This window comes from Aquarana catesbeiana, linkage group LG01 (genome assembly GCF_042186555.1).
Source record: "Aquarana catesbeiana isolate 2022-GZ linkage group LG01, ASM4218655v1, whole genome shotgun sequence".
In the NCBI taxonomy this organism is placed as follows: domain Eukaryota; kingdom Metazoa; phylum Chordata; class Amphibia; order Anura; family Ranidae; genus Aquarana; species Aquarana catesbeiana.
In genome coordinates, this window is record NC_133324.1 from 419,402,208 (window position 1) to 419,420,886 (window position 18,679).

The following is an 18,679-nucleotide window of genomic DNA, read 5'->3' on the forward strand; positions in this document are numbered from 1 at the left end:
TAATTTGTCATCCTAATTACAGTCTGTTTTTTTGTACAGTTTGGCATAAATATTTTGTAACAAAGTAATCAGATACAGAATGAGACTATGTAAAGCAATGTCATTTGAAATAATATACTTGTAGTGAATGGCGATTAAACCAAGGCTTTTTTTTTTCGTTAGAGAATTTGTGCGGGTGTTCACTTCTCGCTCCACAGACCTGGGAGAAGAGTAGTACCATGTCAGATGGGGTGTGGTCAATTGCATGAACAGTGGTAGAGTTCTAAAGGGGCATGTTTAAATAAAATCCTGAGTCTACTCATTGTATACAAGGCAAACATATTCCATAGTCCTTGTACCCACACAATATGCTTCAATCACTGTGCCACAAGTGAAAATCTAACAGACATGTACTGTACAACACTCAGCACCATCATTTAAAAAAAGAAATCAAATTTTTCTATACATATGCTTTTCAGTCTGCCTTAAAGTGGTTGTAAATCCTAAACGTTTTTTACCTTAATGTGTTCCTTGAATTAAGGTAAAACATGTTTAGGTGTCAGCATCCCCCCCCCCTTTTCTTACCTGAGCCCTCATTCATTCCAGTGCTGTACACGTCTGCAGCTCTTTCCTCCCCTCACTTCCAGGTCTCGCTGGCTTTACTGGGGCACCGGGAGCCATTGGCTCCCAGTGCTGTTGATCAAAGCCAATGACAAGGGAGCAGGGGGTGGGGGGCGGGGCCGAGCACACACAGGTGCCCCCCATGGAAAGTGTAAATGTAAATGTGCTTAACGTTGTAAGTGTAAATGTGCTTAAAATAGGACAATCTGCATTGCTTAGGGACCCCAGATTGGGGAAGTGAAGGTAGGGACAGAAACCTGTCTGGTAGGGACAGGAATCTTTCTGGTAGGGACAGTTAGGCTTTGTACAAGACTTCACCCAGTTAGCTAAGAGCAGGTTGGAGACCTGGAGTCTTAGGATAGCCTGTGTGTCAGGACTCTATCCACAGCAGACGCTCATGTAGACTGCCAGTATCTTACATGGCAGAAGGGAAGCACAGCTGCATGCACAAATAGGCAAATGCACGCTGATGCATGGCCAGGCCAAACTGGTGCCAAACGGCCATAATAAGGGAGTAGGTTGCTCTCTGTGTTTGCTGGTTGATCTTCGGCTCTCCAGTGCATTTGTTTCTGTGTTGCCTTGCATCTGTGTATACCTGTTACCGACTCGGCTTGCCCCACACCTATCTTCTGCCTGCCTCCTGATCTGACCTTGGCTTGTTAAATGGACTGTCTTATGCTGCTCTTCTGTGTATGACCTTGGCTACCCTCCTGACCACGCTTGCTCTTATCCATAGTCGGTACGTGACCCTGGCTTTGAACTGGCTTCTCTCCTTACTCCAGCTCTGCCTGAATCCTGCTACTTCTTACAGGCGCCACCTGTCTGCAAACATTATACTGGTGTCTCATCTGACAATACTCCAGTCAGAGCATCTCTGCAACCAACTCCAGCAGATGACTCATGCTTCTTTGAGCCTGAGTTCTCCTGTTCCACCTTCAGGGGAGTCTGGAACTGAGCCGCAAGGGAAACCCTCTCTCCATTGGCCTCCAGCACCAGGTATGTGATACTATGTGCTGGATTTCCTGAGGGGAGGCTTGTCTGCTAGCTGAGTTACCACCAACATATACAGTATCTCACAAAAGTGAGTACACCCCTCACATTTTTGTAAATATTTTATTATATCAACAATGAAGAAATGGCACTTTGCTACAATGTAAAGTAGTGAGTGTACAGCTTGTATAACAGTGTAAATTTGCTGTCCCCTCAAAATAACTCAACACATAGCCATTAATGTCTAAACCGCTGGCAACAAAAGTGAATACACCCGTAAGTGAAAATGTCCAAATTTGGCCCAAAGTGTCAATATTCTGTGTGGCCACCATTGTTTTCCAGCACTGCCTTAACCCTCTTGGGCATGGAGTTCACCAGAGCTTCACAGGTTGCCACTGGAGTCCTCTTCCACTACTCCATGACGACATCACGGAGTTGGAGGGTGTTCTGTCCTTCTGTTTGAGGATGCCCCACAGGTGCTCAATATGGTTTAGATCTGGAGACATGCTTGGCCAGTCCATCACCTTTACCCTCAGCTTCTTTAGCAAGGCAGTAAACCATGTCCTTAGTCTGCTTGTCTTCAGCAAACTGTTTCTGGGCTTTCTTGTGCTTCATCTTTAGAAGAGACTCCCTTCTGGGACGGACGACAGCCATGCAGACCAATTTGATGCAGTGTGCGGCGTATGGTCTGAGCACTGACAGACTGACCCCCCACCCTTTCAACCTCTGCAGCAATACTGGCAGCACTCATACATCTATTTCCCAAAGGCAACCTCTGGATATGATGCTGAGCATTTGCACTCAACTTCTTTTGTTGACCATGCCAAGGCCTATTCTGTGTGGAACCTGTCCTGTTAAACCGCTGTATGGTCTTAGCCACCATGCTGCAGCTAAGTTTAGGGTCTTGGCAATCCTCTTATAGCCTAGGCCATCTTTATGTAGAGCAACAACTCTTTTTTCCAGATCCTCAGAGAGTTCTTTGCCACGAGGTGCCATGTTAAACTTCCAGTGACCAGTATAAGAGCGATAACACCAAATTTAACACACCTGCTCCCCATTCACACCCGAGACCTTGTAACACTAATGAGTCACATGACACTGGGGAAGGAAAATGGCTAATTGGGCCCAATTTGGACATTTTCACTTAGGGGTGTACTCACTTTTGTTGCCAGTGGTTTGGACATTAATGGCTGTGTGTTGAGTTATTTTGAGGGGACAGCAAATTTACACTGTTATACAAGCTGTACACTCATTACTTTACATTGTAGCAAAGTGTCATTTCTTCAGTGTTGTCACATGAAAAGATATAACAAATATTTACAAAAATGTGAGGGGTGTACTCACTTTTGTGGGATACTGTACAACAAAGGAAGCAAGGAATTATTGCAGCTAAGAGACCCATTATTTTAGGGCACTTAAAGAAAGCATCCTTTGCATGCTCTCTTATATGTAGGAAGTGAACACTTATTCTGAAGTTGTATCTGCTGTTAAATTGATCTACTGTTTCCGAAGTGGAATTGAAAAACCTTAAAGTGTCATAGTATTTTTCAGTTTTTGGGATAAAAGCTGTCTTAAAGGAACAATCTTGTTGCCTTCCTCCCTTTATAACTCTGCTACTGACTAACTAACTACCTGTTACAAGTGTACAACCAAAAATTACCTCCCCCAGTACAGAGCCCCCCTTCTCCTGCACAGAGGAAGTAAGGAACGGCCAGAAAGTTTACTTTCCATAGGCTACTGGGAGGCAAGGGGTGGGAGAGGCTGAAGTTATGACTGGGTTCATTCAAGAATATTCAGATAATATAATCTTGCAGATGTGCAAATGAACTTTGATAAATCGCTTCTCGGCCTTTTGGCTAAGATCAAGTGTAGTATCTGTTCTTATCAGTTTCCAGAGGAGGCGCTGTGTCACTCTCGTTGGGGAGGGCCAGCAAATCCAATGGTGTCATAGTGCCTGGAAGGGCGATACTCAGCAGGGACTATGCTGGTTGCCCGGCAGAAAGACTGGGGACCGGCCAATGGTTGAGTCTGAGCCGTCTGGAAGGGTGCTCCTGGTGAGGATGGGTGCTGCATCTTGGTCTGGCCGGAGGGTTGGGTCCCTGGCCTTCTGGCCTGGATTGTGGTAGCTCTAGCTATGGACAGTTATTTGGGTAAGAGAACGCTTACTCCCCTTTTGCTGGTGAGGGGGAGTGGTTAGTATCTACCCGAATGTGAAATTGGAAGGGGTGATGGGAGCGACGGTGGAGCCTTAGGGGCAAGGGCTCTCACCAAGCTCCCTGAACTTCATGCCTTTTCTGTCTGCGGTGGGGGATACTGTGGTCTAGGCTGTGGGCCAGGGTTGGTCTTGAAAGCCTATGGAGTATGTGCCCCTGGAGTGGCAGTCCAGGGGTGCCAAATAATCACTGTAAGTAGTCACTTTGATTTGAGGCACCACGGTCACTGCACCATAGAACACGCTTTTTTAGCACCTGCCTCTTGGGCCGGGCCTTTTGGCTGGGACCAGAGGAATTTTTTATTCCTGGCCGGGGGGCCTGGTCATTGTTTGACACAATGGCCACCTTTTTCACTCTCCTCTCCACTATCCCTTCCCCACTTTTCTTTATTTATTTTATTTTGATTGATGCCTATGTTTGTCACTTTTTTGTCTTTTTATGTCTGTACACGGTTTTGTCTCACTGTGTGATGAGTAAGGATGCGGGTCCTCGGGCCAGCGCTGAAAGTCTTGGGAAGGGGTGGACATGGCCTTCTGGCTTAGTTCGCCCTCTCTCATGGGGTCTCCCTTGGGGGGAGCCCCACCTAGTACTTGGGTGGGTCCTGTTTCGGCAGGCCCTCCAGAGAATAGGGTCTGTCTGTCTGACCATTGTAAAGTACCTTTGTCCCCGCCTGGAGCCTAACGCCCCGGGGGATCAGGGAATTGGCACGTCTGTGTACCCGTTGCACTTTTTTGTGACCACTCTTTATGTGTGTGCACATTTTTTTGGCACCGGATGAAGTTTTTTAGGTGTGTTATGCACGCCATAGGCTTTCAATTAAAAAAAAAAAAATAACTTTGATAAATATCTTCTCCTGTTTCCTGTTTGAGGCTGATTCTTCAGCTTGAGGGTCAAGGTTCAAAGGTCACCTGAAAGTCTTACAAATTGTTGTCCTGCCAACAGCCTAACTTCAACACTTTCTTCCATGATTGCAATGTGCATAACAGCATAAAATAACAAATACCCAGTGCCACATGGATTGTAAACAGCTACAGCGCTATACTATTTATCGCACAGCTTACCATAGGTTGACTTTGACACTGCTCTTTAGGAGTTTTTTGGGGCTTTTCTAAATGTTAAAGCCAGTTATGCATGTAGAAGTTTTTTTTTTTTTTTAATAACTTTTTTTGGTGACTTCATATTTCAATTACATGAGTGGTAATAAAATGTCAGGTTTAAATCAAGATATGTGAATTGACCCCAATGTCTGTATAGCTTGTGTTTACTTTTTAAATAATTGTTTTTTTAAATAGACAAGATATCCCTAAAGCGGAAGTGATAGTACTGTCTGCTTTCAGAATGTTACTAGCTTGCATTCTAGTAGGAAATGATGAATAAAAGTCCAAACTAGATTACTGAGCTCTTTGGCCTCACCAACATCCCTGTGATCTGGTTTTAGAGGCCAATAACCAAAACAATTTTCCTCAGCTGTGGGACTTTAACCACTTCAATACTGGGCACTTATACACCTTCCTGCCCAGACCAATTTTTAGCTTTCAGTGCTGTCGCAGTTTGAATGACAATTGCACGGTCATACAACACTGTACCCACACTAAATTTTTATCATTTTGTTCCCACAAATAGAGCTTTCTTTTGGTGGTATTTGATCACCTCTGTGGTTTTTATTTTTTGCGAAACAAATAAAAAAAGACCGAAAAAATGTTTTTGTAAATAAGTAAGTTTTCTCTTTCACTGATGGGCACTGATAAGGCGGCACTGACAGGCACTAATATGATGGCACCGATGAGGTGGCACCAATGAGCGGGCACTGGCGGGCACTGACTATGGGCACTGATATGCGGCACTGATGGGCACTGGTAGGCGGCACTGATGGGTGGCACTGATATGCAAAATTGATGGGCATTGATAGGCGGCACTGATGGGCATTCATGGGTGGCACTGGGTGGCACTGGTGGGCACTGATGGGCTTTGATAGACGGCACTGATGGGCACTGAAAGGCTGCAAAGATGGGCACTGATGGGCACTGATACGCGGCACTGATATGAGGCACTGATAGGCATCCCTGGTGGCACTGGCAGTGGTAGGCATTGTGAGTGGGCACTGATTGGCAGCTGCCTGGGCATTGATTGGCAGCTGCCTGGGCACAGATTAGTATTTCCCTGGGGGTCTAGGGGGCATACCTGGTGGTCCAGTGTGGATGGCTTCCCTGGTGGTCCTGGGCAGCTTCCCTGGTGGTCCTGGGTGGGACTCAAGGGGGGACTGCACTGATAAACAATCAGCACAGAACCCCCTGTCAGGAGAGCAGCCGATCGGCTCTCCTCTACTCGCGTCTGTCCAGCTCTTCCTATTTACATCGTAATCAGCCGTGATTGGACACGGCTGATCACGTGGTAAAGAGTCTCTGTCGTGGGAGGGGGGGCGTGACCGGATGCTGAGGTGAGGGAGAGCGATGCAGCCGGACCTGACCCTCGCTCTCACTCCCGCTCCTGAGATAAGGACGCAGCGTGGCTGGGAAAGGACGCTGAGGAGGGGGGAACGCCTGAAGCACCTGGGGGCTGTAACAGCTGCGGCACACTCCCCGGATACACGGCGCTGTGACACGCTGTCACGCTGCCCGGACGGAGCGGAGCTGAACTTACACACACTGTGCCTGTGACACGCTGTCACGCTGCCTGGACGGAGCGGAGCTGAACCTACACACACGGTGTCTGTGCCTGTGTTCAGCTGATCACACACAGCATTTCCTGAGAAAGGACACCGTCGGCGCTCAGCCCAGTGAGAGAGGGGGGCGCTGACATCCAGGACTGAGCTGGGGTGTTGGAGAGCCCTTGAAGAAGAGCATTAACCAAGCAGCAGAGGAGCCTACCCACAGCGTTGGAGGGGGTGAGTAGGTGGTTATTTACTTACTCACCTGCAGTACACCAGCTTACAAAGGCTTGTTAAAGAAAAGGCCCATATAGCCCATATAGCTAATAACTTGGTGGGGGAGAAGAGGTACACCCCCAGGCCAGAGTGATACTTAGCACCGCGGTGGGAATAGTACCCTGTCGGCATGACGAGGAGGAAGGGGATGGAGGATGGACCAGCGCAGGAGGGATTGGGGGCCCCTGGACCTCGTGGTATGAAGGAAAAGGGGAACCAAGTGGCAGCCAAACTGGAGCGCTTTGCACATATCCCGAATCAAACTTCCAAAAAGGCGAGTAGTACAGGGGGAGCCCAGCACCAAATTGGCCACCCTGGGAGGAGAAGTCAGGCCCAAGAGAATGGGACTATGGTAGCTATACCACCAGCGGGCCCAGCAGCAGCAGGAGGAGGCCCAGAAAAACAACAGGTCTTGGGTACAGAGGGGGCAATAGGGGGAGGTCAGTGTGACCCGACTAATGAAAAAGAGTCATCCCTAAATGACATTTTTCTGGCTGTTAACAACTGTAAACAATCAATTAATTAACTGTCCGAGCAACTTAAGGGCATTAGGGATGAATTGTTAACCGTCAAGGGAGATGTGCGCGCAGTGTGCATACGAACAACAGCTTTGGAGGAAAGGTTCAGTCAAATGGAAGATGAGGTATTTCCTTTAAAACAAGAAGTAGCACTCATGAAAATCCAACTGAGGGACTGCCTACAGAAAATGGATAACATGGAAAACAGGTTGCGCAGGGAAAATCTGAGGGTACTTGGGCTCCCAGAGGGCTGTGAGGGAAACAATCCCATCAAATTTATGGAGGAGTGGCTGAGAGAGAAATTCGGCAGGGACTCATTCTCAAACACCTTCGCCATAGAGCGCACACATAGGATAGCCCCCAGGACCTCAGCTCCAGGGGGCCATCCCAAGCCTTTTATTTTTAAACTTTTATGTTTTCGGGACAAGGTTACTATCCTGCAGAAGGCAAGAGAGCTAAGAAATATCCAGCATAATGGTGCCAGGATTTCGATATATCTGGACTTCTCCCCCGAGCTACAGAGACAAAGAGCTAAATTTGGAGACTGTAAAAGAAAGCTTCAACAACTAAGAGTTAACTATGCGCTATTGTACCCGGCGCGGTTGCGTGTCACGGCTCTGGGGGAGGTCAGGTTTTTTTCCACCCCTAAGGATGTGCTAATTTGGTTGGAGAAAAATGAAGAGAGAATAAGACGGGGAGAAGAAACTTAGACACTTTTTTTGGACATTGTTGATTTTTTCTTTTTTTTTTTTTTTCTCTCTTTCTTTTTCTTTTTTTTTTTTTTTGTGTGCTGGGGTTCCCCTTTTTTCCCCTTTCCCTTTTTTTTTTTCTCCTTTCTCAGCTTTTTGATCTATATTCACTGTTTTTTAAGAATGTAATCTGGAGTGGAGTGGCGTGGGGGGTGGGGGGATGGTAGGGGATTAAATATAAATATAAGTTATAAATGCAAATATATTAGTATTAGTAAGAGGTATTAGTTTAGGTTAAATCACTAGCACATTAACTATAACATTAATAAGGATAACATTCAGGGGATAGTTCCCCTCCTACTAGGTTTGGTGCACGGCTTTTTTTTTTAGCCTTAGAGAGTTTTTGAAGGTCACTATAGAAGCCCAAGGGGTAGGCCCAAATTTGGGCACAGGGGTTTGAGATAGGGGGTGGGGAGGGGGGGTGGGGGGTGCTGGGGGGGGGAGGAGGTTGGGGGGTGGGGGGAGATTTGGGATGGGGGGTGTACACTGAGGGTAGAGAGTGGGGGAGTATGGTTATGGATGGATGAGTGTTGGTCTAGCCTATCACAGCAAAGGGACATAATAAAAAGTAGGGTTACACACAATGTTCACAAAAGATGGTGGTTTGGTTTATTAGGAGACAAGTGTGTGGTAAGGTCACTAGACCTAAGGGCTGATGATAACCGAAAAGAGGTGTAATAAAACCCCAGGAGGTGGTGGAAGGGTTAATATATGCGCATGGAATGTAAGGGGGATTGGGGATAATTTTAAAAAACAGGTAATTTTTTCAATAGCCAAGAGGAGGAAAGTCAAAATACTTTGCCTGCAGGAGACCCATTTGGTAAAGGACTCAATTAAAACCTTAGACAACACGCAATTTCAGACACAGTATCACTCCACCCACTCCTCCTATTCTAGAGGGGTGAGTGTATTGATAAGCACTGGTTTGCCCTTCTCCTGCAGTCAGAGTAAGGTGGACGAATACGGGCGGTATATCTTTCTTTCCTGCTTGATAGAAAAGAAAAGATTTATTCTGGCCAACGTTTATATCCCTCCCCCATTTAGCATGGCAATACTAGATGACCTAGCCAGTTTTATCATGAACTCCCCCGGGACCCCAGTCATAGTGGTGGGTGATTTTAACATGACAATGGACAACAGTATAGATAGGTTCCCCCCCAAAATTGGATCTAGAGTGGCACCTAAGAGCCCCCTTATGCAATATTGTGATGAAATAGGATTGGTAGACATCTGGAGGAGGAGGCATCCTGGGGTGAAGCAATATTCATGCCACTCCAGGACCCATGCCACTTTATCCAGAATCGACCTGGTTCTGGGAAATGAGGAAGCATTAAACGTAGTGGAGGAAATAACGTATGAGCCAAGGGCCGTTTCGGACCACATGCCTGTTATTACTGTTGTGAAGGTAGGAGAGCACCATACCAGGGGGAGCTGGAAGGTCAATCCCTTCTGGCTTGATTTAATAGGAGAAGAGGAGAGAATGAAGGAGAGTCTATCGGAGTTTGTTAGAATAAACCTGGGCTCGACCTCAGTGGGACTCCCTGAAGGCATATCTCCGGGGAGTACTAATCCAGAAAATCGCATTTAATAAAAAGCAATCGCAAGCAGAAGAACAAAAAGCTAAAGAGAGTGTAAAAGTAGCAGAAGCGCAGTATGTAGACATACCATCCCAATCCAGCTATAAGCTCTGGGTGGAGAGACAGGACAAGTACAGTTGGGTGCTCCGGGAAGGGCTGGAAAAGAGGAGATTATTTCAGAGGCGGAGCTTTTTTGGAGAGGGGGAGCGAGTTGGGAAGGCTCTTTCTCTAATAATCAAGGCAAATGGCCCCCTAGGTACAATAGCAGCAATCAAGGGGGGGGACGGAGTAATGAAAAAAACCACTCCCGATATACTGTGTGAATTTAGGACATACTTTGAGAAGTTGTACAGCTCTCATAGAGGAAATGTGGAGGCCGAAATGCAGGTTTTTTTTGAGGGGTTAAGGATAACCCCATTAACAAGTGAAGATAGGGAAATGCTGGATGCTCCACTGACCCTTGCAGAATTGCAGAGGGCAGTGGGAGATATGGCAGGCCAGAAGTCACCGGGTCCCGACGGCCTGCCCATAGAAATATTCAAAAAATATGGGGAGGTATTATTGCCCCTACTTTTGGAGGTGTTTAACGGAGCCAGGGAGGACGGGGTCCTGCCACCGTCCATGTCAGAAGCTATAATAATAACCCTGTTGAAAGAAGGGAAGAACCCAATAGATATGACCTCATATAGGCCTATCTCGCTCTTATGTTCGGACGTGAAGATTCTGGCAAAAGTAATGGCCGCAAGGCTGAATAAGATAATTTCTAAAATAATACATACGGATCAGACTGGGTTTATCCCGAATAGATCTATGAGTACGAACATAAGACGAGTGTACCTGAATATGCAAATACCGGTGGAAAATAGTGGGGGGAGAGCGGCTCTTTCATTGGACGCGGCCAGAGCCTTCGATTCCCTGGAATGGCACTACCTGTGGAGGGTACTAGCGGAATACCAGTTTGGCCCTGGGTTTGTCCAATGGTTAAGGCTGTTATACAGTGGCGCGAGGGCCAGGGTTAAGATCAATGGCCAGTGCTCGGAGGGGTTCCAGCTGAGCAGGGGTATGAGACAGGGGTGCCTTCTGTCCCCCCTGCTCTTTGCCCTGGCAGTTGAACCTTTGGCGATAGCCCTGAGGGCGGTGCAAGGGGTGCAGGGATTTAAAAGAAGGAAGGGGACGGACAAGGTAGCTATGTATGCAGATGACATCCTGCTGTTCTTGGCAGATACGCAGAATTCATTAAAAACAGCCATAGGGTTAGATGAGGAATTTGGCGTTTTTTCCGGGTTGTTGATTAACTGGGAGAAATTAGTAATCCTACCCATAGATCCGCTGAATGAACCCCTCCCTTGTCAAGTATCCCAGGTTAAATTATAGTCAGCCAAATGAAATATCTGGGTATTAATATAACCAATGATCCAGGACAGTATATGTTATACAAGCTGTACACTCACTCCTTTACATTGTAGCAAAGTGTCATTTTTTTCAGTGTTGTCACATGAAAACATATAATAAAATATTTACAAAAATGTGAGGGGTGTACACACATTTGTGAGATACTGTATATACAATACATACAGATAATACATGATGATCCTTTACATATTCAGAGCAAATCATTATTCATCCCCTTCCACTTAACATGACTTGATACATGATGTAAACTGGGGGTCTGGTTGAGAGGAGTAATGCAATAAATCAGGATGCGTTTCATGGTTCTCAAACCTCACTTCTTCAGGTTCTGTGAAACTATTAATAATAATCAGAATATATTCAGCAAATATCAAGGGTATTTGCATAAGATGTTTACACAGTATTCGATACCTTTTAAATATAAAATTATCCAAGATTGGAATCAGTAGCCTTGGGACCACCATCCACAGCAAGCCCGAGGGTAGCCCTAATGTCGGACTGAGATGGCACTTTTTTTAAAATTCTTTTTCTTAGGTTTTTTGCACAGCACAAACACAACGAACGGAGCAGGAAAAATACCTACTCCACCCAATGGCCACGTAGGGCCGATAACTTTGAACTAACATAGTTCAACTACCCAGAAACAAACAGTTCCCTGCCCCCTCCCTTCCAACCCCCAAACTGAAATCATCAGTACAATTCTAGGAAATTAGAGACAATAGCACCCATATATGCAACAGAGTGTTACCATGTCATTCATTAGGCAGGACCCTTAACACTAGCTAAGGAGATAGATGGGCAACTACATAGTCAGAAGTTCACAGTAAGATCCTTAAATAGCCACCCTATGTCATCTGCTAATGGGGACTATATCATCCAGTCAAGCAATACCTATTTTTCCCACAGTGGAAGAGGAGTCAAGCCATGCCTGCCACACTCTATAGATTTTTTTTGTGCAGCTCCTTGACCTATAAATTGCTATATATGAATCACAGAGTTTACCAGTCCCCAATATGACAGAGTGAGAGCACCTGGCTTTTTCCAGTGCAGTAAGTAAGTAAGCAGTAAGTAGCTTTCCTACCATAAAATAACCCTATATTTTGCAAGGTATGATGGGCCAAAGAGGGAACCACCTCCTCCACCAAAACCCAGAAGACAAACCGTCGGTGTCGTAGGGATTGGAACTCTGAGAACCTCAGAGATACAGGAGGTGATCCCAGACCAGAAACTCTGGATCTACGAGCAACTCCAAAAGACATGTTCCGCATTGGCTGGGGAAAATGAACATCTCCAACATTCACCATTAGAGGAGGGGTAAATGCATGCCAACCTAGCCGGTGTATAATAAATTCAATGTAGACATTTAAACTGGATAAGATGGTCCCTGGCAGACACCAAGTGCTTAAAGGGGTGATCTCATATATCGTCCCAATCTTTGCCCTGAATATCTGTGATTTCCCTCTCCCACCGCTCCCGACATCTGGATACCGCTGGTGGTATTTTTTTTAATAAAGAATTGTACATTGTGGATAATGGTTTAATCAAGTCCTCATCTGACAAGAGATCTTCGGGGGCTGATGGTAGATACTCCACCTTTCGGCTCTTGAACTGCGGATGAAATGCATGGCGCAGCTGCAGATAGCGAAAAAAGTATGAGTTAGGTAAGTCGTGTCTTGTCTTCAATTGATCAAACGTTATAAGGTCCCCCTCCCTGGTGATGTCTCCCAACACCTTACCTCCTCTACTGGCCCAAATCATGGGATCTGGCAGGCAGCAAACATGAGAGAGATTACAATTTATCCACAGGGGAGTCGAGGGTGTAACTCCAACATAGCTAGGAGATGCCAGGGTTGTTGCAACCTCCCAAGCTTTGATAGTCGCTTTCATTGATTCAGAGGTAGGCTGGATTTCGGGTCCCTGTACAAAGCCAGCCATAGACTCTCATAGGACCCCAACTGTGCAGCTTCCAGGACTGTGGCAGAGTCCCCATCATCTGCCAACAGCCAACGCCTAGCAAAAACCATCTGACCAGCCAGGTAGTATTTTTGCCAGTCTGGGAGTGCCAACCCCCCCTGACCCCAGGGGTCCTGCAGTACTTTGATACCTATACGAGGTGACTGGGGGGACCATAGTAATGACCCAATGATACTATTCAGTTTGTGAAAATATGCTTTGGGAATCCACAGGGGAGAATGACGTAAGAAATATAAGATTACTGGTAAAATCTTCATTTTGAGGAGATTTATACACCCTAATAAGGAAAAGGGCAACCACTTCCATACCTGAATTCTTTGATTGAGTTGTGTTACCAGTGGGAGAAGATTTAGGGACATGTAATCTTGAATGTTGGCTGTAATTTTAACACCCAAATAAGTGATAGAGGAAACCCACAGCAGCGGAAGGCTACTATCTGCTAGTTTCCTTGCTTCAGGACCCAACAGTAGTATAGATGACTTGCCCCAATTCACCCGCAGGCCCGAGAAGCAAATGTGTTGAGGATCGACAAGGTCACTTGGAGAGAAGGTCCCGGGTTTCTGAGGAAAAGGAGCAAGTCATCTGCATACAGTGCAAGACATTCTTGGATATTCCCCACTCAAATTGATCCCACTTCATTTGATTGCCAAAGTGCTTTCTCTATGGGCTCTATCATCAAGGCAAAGAGAAACGGGGAGAGAGGGCAACCTTGCCTAATGCCCCGACCTATAGCAAAGAAATTGGAGACGGTCACTGTATAGCAAGGTGTTCCAACATCGGAAACCAGTACCAAAACCCATATTCTGCAATACCTTATGCATGTATTTTCAATCAACAGAATCGAAAGCTTTTTCGATGTCTATAGAGACAATGGGATTCTAACTGCAGATACGTGAACGACCTCCTCAAGTTTGAGTCTGTCAACATCCCAGGCATGAAACCCGTCTGGTCAATATCCACCAATGACGGGATGACCTTGGCCAACCGGGATGCCAATACTTTAGTGAGGATCTAGAGATCCATATTGAGCAATGCTATAGGACGATAGGAAGAACGTTCCTGAAGGGCGCATGCGCGGCTCGTAAGATGGCGGACGCTTACAACCAGAGCTCATCAACCGAAGCTCTCACTATGCTACATCAGCACTCACAGCTTTGGGAGCCACATCCCCCTATCCTGGAAACATCCAGGCACCCCACAGGCATTTTATGGGTAATATCGGTGACCAGAGACACATTTACCAGAGGCACCCGTCACAGGCTGCACTCAAGCCTTCCCAGCTCATAAATCGTTACCTGCATAGGCCGCAATCCCTGGTCTCAGGTAGTCCGGAGGATCCCGCTAAGTTAGCTAGCTCACTCCCGCTCATCGATCCCTCCCTTTATGCTGAACGGCCTTCACATAAAACACAACCTCCTATACAGCTAGATTTGGCAACAATGGGGACTGTGGACTTTTGGATTCAAAGTTTCAGGTCCTGCTCCAGAAACTGACCCAGAATATCACCAAGGAGGTGGGTAAAATAGCACGCAAGCTCAGGGGGGAGATTGATCGACTGGGGGAATGTACGGACACACTGGAAACCAAATTTGACGACATGGTGCAGTATGTCCATGTTTTGGAGGAGGAAAACGCTACCCTTAAATATACAGTATCTCAATTGCAAATGCAACAGGAGGATCTGGAAAATAGGGAACGTAGTCAGAACCTGCGGATCCGGAGGGTCCCTGAATCCATTGCAGATAAAGAGATCCGTCCCTATCTCCTTGCACTGTTTGTTACTCTGGCACCCCATATTACAGATATTGATTAGTGCCTGGATAGAGCACACAGATCTCTGGCTCCTAAGCCTCCTCAAGGTGCCAACCCCATAAACATCATTGTCCCTTTCCACTTTTATGAAAGCAAAGAAACTCTCACCATCGCCACTCGTAATAAAACACGGGTTGAATTTAAAGGTGCAAAAATTCAAATCTTTAATGACTTATCACCTATTACCCTGGAGAAACGGCGCATCCTATGCCCTGTCACTGCACACCTGCAAGCCCACCAGGTTCCATATTGTTGAGGCTTTCCATTCCAACTCTCAGTGTCTAAAGATGGGACACAATTTTCCATGAGGGACCTCCAGGAAAGCGAGACGTTCATTCGGAACTTAGGACTTCTGCCTTTGCCAGAAGAAGACTTTCAGATACCTGCTTCGGCTCCTAGACCGCTCTCCACCCCTGGGAAGATCTGAACCCCAGTCCGCCAGAGATCGCGGAAAGCTTCCTCCACTGCCCAACAAGCTGAAACATCCAGAGACCCCACCTGAGGATCATCATCTGACTGCCTTACTACTTTACCTCTACACAGATGTCTCTGTTCCCACACAGATGATTCTGGCTCAAGAGTCTGGATCCACCTTTTTTTCTTTGTTTTGGGATCACCACCCTTGTTGATATCTGTTACCCGTTTGGATGTTTCCTGTTTGTTTCTTCCACAAGCTATTCGGATTCGGCCTGTGAATTGGATCTTACAGGCTGTTATGTCTCTCTTCATGGCCTTGGGAACTGACCATGGACACCCAAGGTACATACTCTCTTCAGGCCTTATACCTAAATGGGTTTTGTTTTTTGTTTTTTGTTTTTATTATTTTTCCTTTTTGGTTTTGATCTTTTTTTTATTTTACCTTTTTTTTTTAGATCTTTTTTTTTGAGCTTCTTTGGAATCACTATTGTGATCCAACAGCAAAACTTCTACCCTTTTCCATTATCTGTACTATAATGGTTTTAGTGTTTTGTATATCATGGTTTAAGCCCATTTTCCTGTTTATTGACGCAATGCTTGCAATATCTCCACGGTCTAGTCATGGCTGTCAGTATTGTCTCATGTAAAGTAAAGGGTTTGAACTCCATTCGTAAACGCTGGTTGCCATTGAAGGAGTTCAAATCCTCTAACGCAGATGTGGTCGTCAAAGTTGCATCCAAGTTCTTTCCCACTGCCATTGTGGTGTCTGACCCTTCCGGCAAAGCTGGAGTAGCAATTCTCTTCAGAGGCTCCTGTTCCATACGAATCAAATCATCTTACCTGGACCCTCATGGCCGTTATGTCCTCCTGAACGGTGACCACATGAATGCTTCCTTTACCCTGGCTAATGTTTATGCATCCAACTCGAGCAGATTGGGTTCCCTGAGGAGGTTTTTGAGAAAATTCAATCTTTTTTACAACCCTTCATGATTATGGGGGGAGATTTTAATCTGTGCATATCTCCGACCAAGGATAATTGCGCCATATTTCAAACTACCCCATCTCTCCAAGTACAAAAACTTTCCTCCTCGTTCCGAAAACTTATCTAAGCCCACAATATGTTTGATAAATGGAGGGTGAAACACCCAACTGACAAACAATTTACGTTTTACTCCCCGCCTCACAAACTATATACAAGACTTGACCAGTTCTTTGTCTCTGCACCCTTACTAACTGACTTACTCCTCCTATCTGCTCCAACCCCCAGAAAATGTCACTGGCGCCTTAATGAATCCCTCCTTAATATTCCTGATATCAAGCTTCACTTGCAAAAAAACTGACTGAATTCTTTCAACTCAATGAGGGTACAGTATCTGAGGCCTCCACTCTGTGGGAAGCCCATAAGGCTTTTTTCAGAGGTGAATGTATCTCCTCTGGATCTCACCTAAAGTGTGAATCTACCCTCCAACACTCTTCTCTTTTAACCCAACTGTCTGCAGTGGAGGAACGCTTACTCAACTCCCCCAATGTGGATCTTCTTTGTGCTGTAGTCTCTCTTTGTAACCGTATTAAATCACTAGATTTAAGTAAATTCTCTGCTTGTTATGGGCCAGACAAAAATTTTATGAATATGCTAACAAGCCTCATAGAATGCTGGTCCAAAAATTGAAGTCACGCCCCTTTGTCTCTATTCCTGACTTTCTGCTACAATCCAATGGAAATCCAACATTAACCCAGGACCATGTCTAAAGTCTTTGGTGAATTCTACCAGAAATGTTATAATTGTTTACCCACAGACCCAAACTCTCAGTTCACACAAGAGAAATGTAATATTTTTGTTGCTTCCCTACAACTGCTCTTTACTAAACGCACCTATAACTGTCGAGGAAATTACTGAGGTTATTAATTATTTACTGTCACATAAGTCTCCAGGCCCTGACGGACTTCCCTACTCTTATTATAAGACGTTCCTCCAGACTCTCGCTCCCCACATGGTAAATTTGTTTGCCTCTCTGATGAAAGGGAACATCTTACGGTCATCCCAAAACCAGACAAAGACCCGATGATTCCTCATAACTACCGCCCCATCGCTCTACTAAAATTTTCACGAAAATCCTGGCAAATAGACTTTCCCTACTGCTCCCTTCACTAATACACAAAGACCAGGTTGGTTTTGTCCCTACTAGACATGCGGCAGACAACACCAGATGTACTATTGAACTTATCGACCTCTAACCAAAACTAAGCGACCTGCCATAGTGTTAAGCTTGGATGCTCAGAAAGCGTTTGACCGCTTAAATTGGTCATTCATGTTTGCCATACTATCCAAATATGGATTCTCAGGTCCATTTATGCAGGCCCTTAAGGCGTTATATTCTAAACCTACTTCCCAAGTGCAGCTTGCCTCCCATTTGTCTCCGTTATTTCCCCTGAGTAACAGCACTAGACAGGGCTGCCCCTTATCACACTTGCTCTTTATACTTAGTCTAGGACCTTTGGCCGCAGCCATTCGATCCCACCCTGATATAAGAGGGATGATAATGAGACACATGGAGTACAAGCTGTCCTTATTTGTGGATGACACCCTATTGACAATAACACACCCCCACATCTCTCTTCCATTACTCCATGACACCCTACATTCATTCGGTAGTCTTTCAGGATTTAAAGTTAATTTGACTAAAACTGAAGTCCTCCCTATAAATATCCCAACGGACTTTCTTATCTCTCTACAGGGGAATTTTTAATATCGTTGGTGTTCCCACTCACTTAAATACCTGGGTGTTCAGTTAACTCCCTCATACTCCACGCTCTTTCAGGCCAATTTCCCCCCCTTATTTACAGAAATAAATAGATTATTGAAAACGTGGTCAAATCTTCCCATCTCCCTTCTTGGGAGGATCAATGACCTCAAAATGTCAATACTCCCTAAACTGCTTTATCTCTTTGAGACACTACCAGTATTTATCCCTATGCCCAAACTGAAAGCACTTCAGAGAAATTTCCTGAATTTTATATGGAACAACACTTCTCATAAAATAGCAAGCTCGGTGGTCCAGGCTTTACAAACCAGGGGAGGTTTGGGAGCTCCTGACCTATTAAAATATTATTATGCTACACACCTGAGAGCCATTTCCTCTTGGACATCCAGGTACGCCCCAAACAGATGGTCTGAGATTGAAATGGGGATCACTTCTCCCGCTCACCCGTGCTGCATATTATTGCCATCCTCTGACAAATCCATCTTTCAACTGCGAAGTATATGTTTGAAGCCAATGTTATTCACACTTCTTATTTGGAAAAGTTGCTCAGGTAGATACTCTCTCTCTTCTCCCTGCTCGCCACTTGTGAACGTCCTATTCAACCCGGAAATCCCAGACAGTTTATCCTATAACCTTATGTTACCATGGACCCAAGCTGGTATATTTCAGTTACGCCACTTGGTACATCATGTGACACGTAAACTTTTCTCCTTCTCTGACCTACAATCCAAACA

General features: G+C 45.6%; 1 pseudogene; it reads left to right on the forward strand.

Annotated features, from left to right (window-relative positions):
* The first annotated feature begins 3,426 nt into the window (after positions 1 to 3,426).
* LOC141124333 (U2 spliceosomal RNA) lies at positions 3,427 to 3,531 on the forward strand (annotated as a pseudogene).
* The last annotated feature ends 15,148 nt before the right edge of the window (positions 3,532 to 18,679 follow it).